The sequence below is a fragment of the Oncorhynchus gorbuscha genome, linkage group LG25, assembly GCF_021184085.1.
Source record: "Oncorhynchus gorbuscha isolate QuinsamMale2020 ecotype Even-year linkage group LG25, OgorEven_v1.0, whole genome shotgun sequence".
In the NCBI taxonomy this organism is placed as follows: Eukaryota; Metazoa; Chordata; class Actinopteri; order Salmoniformes; family Salmonidae; genus Oncorhynchus; species Oncorhynchus gorbuscha.
This window is the reverse complement of record NC_060197.1, coordinates 12,428,520-12,437,732: the sequence shown is the minus strand read 5'-3', so window position 1 is coordinate 12,437,732 and position 9,213 is coordinate 12,428,520. Positions and strand designations below refer to the sequence as shown.

Genomic DNA, 9,213 nt, shown 5'->3' with positions numbered 1-9,213 from the left:
GAAAAAATTCGAGATGATAACCCCACTTATTGCTCTTGACATTTGGTCAGCGCCTTGGTGCACATGCGCAGCGTGAGCCGCACCTAGGGGCTAGCCAGGGCGGACGGTGCTCTGATGAGCTGCTAGTGCAGAGCAGCTGAGGATAGATAATAAAGTGTGTCAAACCTGACTTATGCGGTCACTCCATTTAGACATCCCGTTACTTGACACATTTGCACCCCCTTCTCTCCAACTTCTCAGAGCAGTGAGGGAAATTCTCTCATATGGGCTAACTTTGGAATAGAAAGGTTCCTCCGAGTTGCGCTTTGCTCCTTGTGTTACAGAATTGCGACGTAAAAGGCCCATCTTTTGAACCGTGAAAGCGAATTGGACAGGAACGAACATTTGAGTTTTTGACAACATTAGAAGCACATTTTCTATGCTCTGCTGCCTTTCACCCCTAGCCTCTTCTGCACAATACTGTGGCATTAACAAGGTAGGCTACAGTGCGCAGGAAAACACACCTTTGAGCTGAGAGCGCACGCAGAGCCAATCTAAAACTGATGTTCTAGCCTACAGTTTGACTTATAGCCTTGGCCAGTATTATATAAACTATCTCCAGTTTTAACCCGCCTCCATAGGTGACAGTTATTTTTTTTGTCTCAGTGCCACTAAACAAATTGACTTCTCCTCCCCTCTGTCCCTTCCTTGCCTTTTGTATATTGTTCTTGCCGCTGCGTGTTGGTTTTGTCTGTGAAGCCGCCGGATGACCAGAGCACGGATTTCACCTCGTCCTTGAGAGAGACAGGGGAGATAATAAGAAGAGAGAGAGAGAGCGACACACAAATTACTCCTACACACAGCGACCGACCCGATATCGAGACACGAGGAAGACGCCATCATCACCGAGACCTCGGTAAGTGATGGAGAGGTTTTTCCGTGATCGCTATTGCGCGCGCAGATGGATGGCAACTAAGAGGAAGGGAGCTGTGGCGTGGTACTCTACTGTTGTCTTTACAATGTTTACCGGCTGTGCATGGGGTTGGGTTGGGTTGGGGGGGGTTGGGTTGAGTTGGGGGGGGGGGGGGGTGTTCCCGGTGCTGATCGTGCTGTTCTCGGTTAGTGATTCTCCAAAGCCTTTTGGGATTAACTCCCCAACGCCGCTGAATAGTTTACCTCTGGAGATACACTCCAGACAGAGAAACGGCTTTCCTCTTACACCTATAATTCCTGTGCATATTGAATATGTCTAATTATATTAATCCAGGATTGTGGCATTTTAGATGCATTTCTCACTCCAAACAAGTTCTTTCCTCCACAGCAAGTGCGTAGGTCTGTTTCAGAGATGACAGATAGTGATTGAGAGTCCAGTTTTCATTATCTTCTCTCTTGTCTTCTTCCTCTCCGAGTCTTTCTCTCCTAAAAAGCGTTCTAATAACTTTGAGCGTCCAGTCCAAGTGTGTGTGTATGTGTGCGTGTTCACACTGGTCTGTCCACTCTAATGACCATCAACACGGCATGGAGTCTAGTATTTCTGTAGTCGGTCTCCCTGTGTCTCTCTGTGACTGATCGGTTCTTTGATATCTGTATAGTTTGTAAAGAGTTGTGTGACGCCGCAGCACTTTCCCCTTGTTTATGAACTATTTGAGGAGTCTGAGCACTCTGGCCATAAACGTCACTGTTGCTACACTAGTGAGAGTTATGGTGTGTGTTGGGACTGCTTTCATACAGCATCTTTATATGGCTATGTATGGTTAAAGTCAGGCTACATGAATATGTTTCTGTTCTGAATATCGTGACTGCTGTACTAATATATGTAAATAGCTATCTACATAGATAATGAATTGAGGTTCATGCTCTTAACTGTTTATATATAGCCCATTGTTTCAATATGAATCATACTGTTAAAAATGGTTTATTTCCTTGCTGAGAGGGTTTGATGTTTCCTCAGTCTCATGCCAGGGTAGCAGATATGATATAGTGGGTACAGTGGCTGTTATATTTTGGGCAATGTTGGTAGCAGTGACTGTTCTTATCTCCTTGTTAAATCAGGGATTGGTTTCCGACCATGGGCAAGACAGGGAGGGAAACACAAACAACATGCTGTATACACGCAGATACACGGGCACACACACACACACACACACACACACACACACACACACACACACACACACACACACACACACACACACACACACACACACACACACACACACACACACACACACACACACACACACACACACACACACACACACACACACACACACACACACACACACACACACACACACACACACACACACACACACACACACACACACACACACACACACACACACACACACACACACACACACACACACACACACACACACACACACACACACACACACACACACACACACACACGCCATACACACGCACACACACGCTCATAACACACACACACACACACACACACACACACACACACACACACACACACACACACACACACACACACACACACACACACACACACACACACACACACACACACACACACACACACACACACACACACACACACATATGCACGCCATACGCATGCACACATACATGCACGTTCATAAGCACGCACACACACAAGTGCCCCAGCGCACACACACACACAAACACACAGTATTGCTATCCTTGTGGGGACTAAATAATTGATTCCCATCCAAAATGTGTTTTCCCTAACCCCTAACCTTAACCCTTAACCCTAACCTTAACCCTTAACCCAAATCCTAAAACTAACCTTAACCCCAAACCCTAACCCTAACACCTAAACCTAACCTAACCGTAACCCCTAACCATAACCGTAATTCTAACCCTAACCCTAATTGTAACCCTACCCCTAAACCCAACCCCTAAGCCGAAAATAGCATCTTAACTCGCGGGGACCGGTAAGATCCCCACTTGCCTTGCTTTACTATCCTTGTGAGGATTTCTGGTACCAACAAAGATAGTTAAACACACACACACACACAACCGTACACACATGTACACACACAAGCAGGTGAGGCAGGGACAGGACAGATATGACAGTCTGACAGGCAGTGAAAGACAGAGCCTGAACGGTACTGATGAGGATGGCAAGAACAAGAACAACTGCTAACATAGAATTGAATGTCAGGGGTAGCGTAGAAAGGCCTTAGATACAGTACTTTTCCCCTTGCATCCCCTTGCACTGTAGTCCCTTTTAACTGGTTGTTGATCACATGCAGGACAGGAAACTGTAAACAAATGCTCTAACGTGTGGCGGCTTGCAGGAGCATACTTCTCCTTTCCGAAAGTATGTGGACAGCCCTTCAAATTAGTGGATTCAGCTATTTCAGCCACACCCGTTGCTGACAGGTGTATAAAATCGAGCACACCGCCATGCAATCTCAATAGACTAACATTGGCAGTAGAATGGCCCGTACTGAAGAGTGACTTTCAACGTGCCACCGTCATTCTTTGTAATCCAAGATGGCGTAGCAGTCAGACGTCTTTGCCCTGTCGTGTCCCTTGTATATATCGGTTTACATATTTTTTCGTCGCATATCCTTTAAAATATTTTGCTAAACCTCATCTAAATACTCTCTTTTTTTCCCGAAGTATTTATATTTACTTGGGATCTGGAATCCCTCAACTGAAGCTCGCCAGCTAACTACCAGCTATCAGTGAGCAAACCATTGCCAGCGGTCATCAGCTAACCTTCAGCTCGGAAAGCTCTCGCCAGTTCGAATAACGTGACTCTAAACAGAGCATAACGGACCTGTTATTTTTATCCCCGGATTCCTACCGCAAACTGAACATTTTCATCTGGATCTTCACAACTAGCTAACCGCAATCCCGGATGACGAGTCCTGACTAGCGTTTCCATCCCAGAGCAAGCACCAATTTAGCTTGAAGCTAGCCGGGCCAGGGCTCCTGTGCTACCACCGACGCATACCCCAGGGCTACAATATCGGCCTGCTAGCTACCTAGAGCTACTTGGAACCATACTTATTCCACAACTGGTCTATCGACCTCACTGCACGAAGAGGCAAAAACAGACTTACCCCCATCGCGACCCCCCCCCCCCCAAAGGCTAACTTTCTAGCCCCTGCTATCTGCTTGCTTGCTAACCCGGTCTGCTAACTGCTAAACTGCCGGGCCCTGGTCTGCTAACTGCTAGCTTACATGCCCGGTCTGCTAACTACTAGCCCTTGCTAACTGCTTGCTTGCTAACCCGGTCTGCTAACTGCTAGCTTGCCTGCCCAGTCTGCTAACTGCTAGCTTGCCCTGGTCTATGAACTGCTAGCCCATGCTAACTGCTTGCTTGCTAACCCGGCCTGCTAACTGCTAGCTTGCCCTGGTCTACTAGCTGCTAGCTTGCTAGCTCCGGCCTACTAACTGTTAGCTTGTTAGCCTGCTAACTGTCTGCATAGCCATGTCCCCAGCCAGCCCAACCTCTCACTGGACCCATATGTTCACTTGGCTACGCATGCCTCTCTCTAATATCAATAAGCCTTGTCCATTACTGTCCTGGTAAGTGATTACTGTCTTATTTCACTGCAGAGCCTCTAGCCCTGCTCAATATGCCTTAACCAACCATGTTGTTCCACTTCCTAAATATGCGATGACATCACCTGGGGCAGCAGGGTAGCCTAGTGGTTAGAGCGTTGGACTAGTGACTGGAAGGTTACAAGTTCAAATCCCTGAGCTGACAAGGTACAAATCTGTTGTTCTGCCCCTGAACAGGCAGTTAACCCACTGTTCCTAGGCTGTCATTGAAAATAAGAATTTGTTCTTAACTGACTTGCCTATTTAAATAAAAAAACACCTCTAGAGACTATATTGCTCTCTTCATTACTCAATGCTGAGGTTTTACCTCCAATGTACTCACATCTTACCTTTGTCTGTACACTATGCCTTGAATCTATGCTATCGTGCCCAGAAACCTGCTCCTTTTACTCTCTGTTCTAAACGTGCTAGACGGCCAGTTCGTATAATCTTTAGCCGTACCCTTATCCTACTTCTCCTCTGTTCCTCTGGTGATGTGAAGGTTAATCCAGGTCCTGCAGTGCCTAGCTCCACTCCCACCCCCCAGGTGCTCTCATTTGTTCACTTCTGTAAACGTAAAAGCCTTGGTTTCGTGCATGTTAACATTAGAAGCCCACTACCTAAGTTTGTTTTACTCACTGCTTTAGCACACTCTACCAACCCAGATGTCTTAGCCATGTCTGAATCCTGGCTTAGGAAAACCACCAAAAACACTGAAATCTCCATTGCTAACTATAACGTTTTCCGCCAAGATAGAAAAGGGGGCGGTGTTGCAATCTACTGCAAAGATAGCCTGCAGAGTTCTGTATTACTTTCTAAGTCTGTACCCAAACAATTTGAGCTTCTTCTTCTAAAAATGCACCTTTCCAGAAACAAGCCTCTCACTGTTGCCGCTTGCTATAGACCTCCCTCTGCCCCCAGCTGTGCCCTCGATACTATATGTGAACTGATTGCCCCCCATCTATCTTCTGAGCTCATGCTACTAGGTGACCTAAACTGGGACATGCTTAACACCCCGGCCATCCTACAAACTAAGCCTGATGCCCTCAATCTCACACAAATTATCAATAAACCTACCAGGTACAACCCCAAATCAGTAAACACGGGCACCCTCATAGATGTCATCTTAACTAACTCGCCCTCCAAATACACCTCTGCTGTTTTCAATCAAGATCTCAGCGATCACTGCTTCATTGCCTGCATCCGTAATGGGTCTGCATCCAAACGACCACCCCTCATCACTGTCAAACGCTCCCAGAAACACTTCTGCGAGCAGGCCTTTCTAATCGACCTGGCCGGGGTATCCTGGAATGACATTGACCTCATCCCGTCAGTTGATGATGCCTGGCTATTCTTTAAAAGTGCCTTCCTCACCATCTTAAATAAGCATGCCCCTCTCAAAAAATGTAGAACTAGGAATAGATATAGTCCTTGGTACACGCCAGACCTGTATGCCCTTGACCAGCACAAAAACATCCTGTAGCGTTCTGCATTAGCATCGAATAGCCCCCGTGATATGCAACTTTTCAGGGAAGTTAGGAACAAATATGCACAGGCAGTTAGAAAAGCTAAGGCAAGCTTTTTCAAACAGAAATTTGCATCCTGTAGTACTAACTCAAAAAAGTTCTGGGAAACTGTAAAGTCCATGGAGAATAAGAGCACCTCCTCCCAGATGCCCATTACTCTGAGGCTAGGAAACACTGTCACCGCCGATAAATCCACTATAATTAAGAATTTCAATAAGCATTTCTCTACGGCTGGCCATGCTTTCCACATGGCTACCCCTACCCCGGTCAACTGCCCAGCACCCTCCACAGCAACCGGCCAAAGCCCCTACCATTTCTCCTTTACCCAAATCCAGATAGCCGATGTTCTGAAAGAGCTGCAAAATCTGGACCCCTACAAATCAGCCGGGCTAGACAATCTGGACCCTCTCTTTCTAAAATTATCTGCTGAAATTGTTGCAACCCCTATTACTAGCCTGTTCAACCTCTCTTTCGTATCGTCTGAGATTCCCAAAGATTGGAAAGCTTCCGCGGTCATCCCCCTCTTCAAAGGGGGTGACACTCTAGACCCAAACTGCTACAGACCTATATCTATCCTACCCTGCCTTTCTACGGTCTTCGATAGCCAAGTTAACAAACAGATTACTGACCACTTCGAATGCCGCCATACCTTCTCCGCTATGCAATATGGTTTCAGAGCTGGTCATGGGTGCACCTCACCCACGCTCAAGGTTCTAAACGACATCATAACCGCCATCGATAAGAGACATTACTGTGCAGCCGTATTCATCAACCTGGCCAAGGCTTTCGACTCTGTCAATCACAACATTCTCATTGGCAGACTCGACAGCCTTGGTTTCTCAAATGATTTCCTCGCCTGGTTTACCAACTACTTCTCTGATAGAGTTCAGTGTGTCAAATCGGAGGGCCTGTTGTCTGGACCGCTGACAGTCTCTATGGGTGTGCCACAGGGTTAAATTCTCGGGCCGACTCTCTTTTCTTTATACATCAATGATGTTGCTCTTGCTTCTGGTGATTCTCTGATCCACCTCTACGCAGACGACACCATTCTGTATACTTCTGGCCCCTCCTTGGACACTGTGTTAACTAAACTCCAGACGAGCTTCAATGCCATACAACTCTCCTTCCGTGGCCTCCAACTGCTCTTAAACACAAGTAAAACTAAATGCATGCTATTCAATCGATCGCTGCCCGCACCTGCTCGCCCATCCAGCATCACTACTCTGGACGGCTCTGACTTAGAATACGTGGACAACTACAAATACCTGGGTGTCTTGTTAGACTGTAAACTCTCCTTCTGGACTCACATTAAGCATCTCTAATCCAAAATTAAATCTAGAATCGTCTTCCTATATCGCAACAAAGCATCCTTCACTCATGCTGCCAAACATACCCTCGTAAAACTGACCATCCTACCGATCCTCAACTTCGGTGATGTCATCTATAAAATAGCCTCCAACACTCTACTCAACAAACTGGATCCAGTCTATCACAGTGCCATCCGTTTTGTCACCAAAGCCCCATACACTGCTCTCGTTGGTTGGCCCTCGCTTCTTCCTCGTCGCCAAACCCACTGGCTACAGGTTATCTACAAGCCTCTGCTAGGTAAAGCCCCGCCTTATCTAAGCTCACTGGTCACCATAGCAGCACCCACTCGTAGCACGCGCTCCTCACTTGCTTTAAGCACCAGCTGTCAGAGCAGTTTACAGATCACTGCACCTGTACTTAGCCTATCTGTAAACAGCCCATCTATCTACCTCCCTCATCCCCATACTGGTATTTATTTATTTTGCTCCTTTGCACCCCAGTATCTCTACCTGCACATTCACCTTCTGCCGATCTACCATTCCAGTGTTTAATTGCTATTTTGTAATTACTTCGCCACCATGGCCTATTTATTTCCTGAACATACCTCATTTGCACTCACTGTATATTGACTTTTTGTTTTCTTTTGTTCTACTGTATTATTGACTCTATGTTTTGTTTATTCCACGTGTAACTCTGTGTTGTTGTATGTGTCGAATTGCTACGCTTTATCTTGGCCAGGTCGCAGTTGCAAATGAGAACTTGTTCTCAACTAGCCTATCTGGTTAAATAAAGATGAAATAAATAAATAAATCAAATAGGATCCCATCTTTCCAACAAGTCAGTTTGTCAAATTTCTGCCCTGCTAGAGCTGCTCCGGTCAACTGTAAGTGCTGTTATTGTGAAGTGGAAACGTCTAGGAGCAACGACGGCTCAGCCGCGAAGTGGTAGGCCACAAAAGCTCACAGAACGGGCCCGCCGAGGGGTGTAGTGTGTAGAAATGGTCTGTTCTCGGTTGCAACACTCATTACCAAGTTCCAAACTGCCCCTGGAAGCAACGTCAGCACAAAAACTGTTTGTCAGAAGCTTAATGAAATGGGTTTCCATGGCTGAGCAGCCGCACACAAGCTTAAGCTCATCATGCGTAATGCCAAGTGTCGGCTGGAGTGGTGTAAAGCTTGGGTCCTCTGGAGTGATGAATCACGCTTCACCATCTGGCAGTCCGGAGGACGAACCTGGGTTTGGTAGATGCCAGGATAACGCTACCTGCCCCAAAGCATAGTGCCGACTGTAAAGTTTGGTGGAAGAGGAATAATGGTCTGGGGCTGTTTTTCGTGGTTCGGGCTAGTACCCTTAGTTCCAGTGAAGGGAAATCTTTGCGCTACAACATACAATTACATTCTGTGCTTCCAACTTTGCGTCAGAAGTTTGGGCATGACAATGACCCTATTCACAAAGCGAGGTCCAGAAATGGTTTGTCGAGATCGGTGTTAAAGAACTTGACTGGCCTGCACAGAGCCCTGACCTCAACCCCATCGAAGACCTTTGGAATTAATTGGAACTGTGAGCCAGGCCTAATCACCCAACATCAGTGCCGACCTCACTAATGCTCTTGTGGCTGAATGGAATCAAGTCCATGCAGCAATGTTCCAACATCTAGTGGAAATCCTTCCAATAAGAGTGGAGGCTGTTATAGCAGCAAGGGGGGACCAACTCCCTATTAATGTCCATTATTTAGGAATGAGATGTTCAACGAGCAGTGTCCACATACACTACATGGCCAGAAGTATCTCTTTCTCCCTCTTCTCCGTCTTGACTCTGAGGATACATCTGATCTCCCTCTATT

At 46.6% G+C, this 9,213-nt stretch overlaps 1 protein-coding gene across 1 annotated transcript in view; it reads left to right on the top strand.

The window, feature by feature from the left end:
• Nucleotides 1-718: 718 nt before the first annotated feature.
• The window catches only part of LOC124014363 (transcription factor SOX-5-like), a 312,039-nt gene continuing 303,544 nt past the window's right edge, over nt 719-9,213 (top strand). Inside the window, 1 exon segment of the mRNA XM_046329260.1 lies at nt 719-895. The gene's annotated coding sequence lies outside the window, so the exon portion shown is untranslated.